We start from the raw sequence: 467 nt of genomic DNA on the forward strand, positions 1-467 counted from the left end.
TTATTTTATCGACCCCGAGAGAACGAACGGCAAATTTGACCTCAGAAAGATGATGATCATGATAACGATGATTATGATGATGACGATGACGATGACGATGACGATTGATGACGACGATGATGATGACAACGACGACGACAACGATGTTGATGATTTTTGACAATTGTACATTAGAGGCTTTTATTTTTGTAGGGAACTTGACTGCTACATCATGTGATCGATCCCGGTGGAAATAAGAATAAAAGATAACCTCATCTAAACACACACAATAGAAAAAGAACATTTAATGTGCTGGTGATGTAAACCATTTGGGGCTTAAATGGTCGCATCTCAATTTTACTTATCCGGATTGTTATTTTATTTTCACGCCATAAACGATATGCTTAGGCTCCTCTGATAGACTCCCATTCTAAAATTTTCTCTAAGTTGATTGATTAATTCACAAATTTGTGGTCTGGGTAGTCTTC

The sequence above is a fragment of the Octopus bimaculoides genome, chromosome 11 (genome assembly GCF_046866305.1).
Source record: "Octopus bimaculoides isolate indiv1 chromosome 11, ASM4686630v1, whole genome shotgun sequence".
NCBI lineage: Eukaryota > Metazoa > Mollusca > Cephalopoda > Octopoda > Octopodidae > Octopus > Octopus bimaculoides.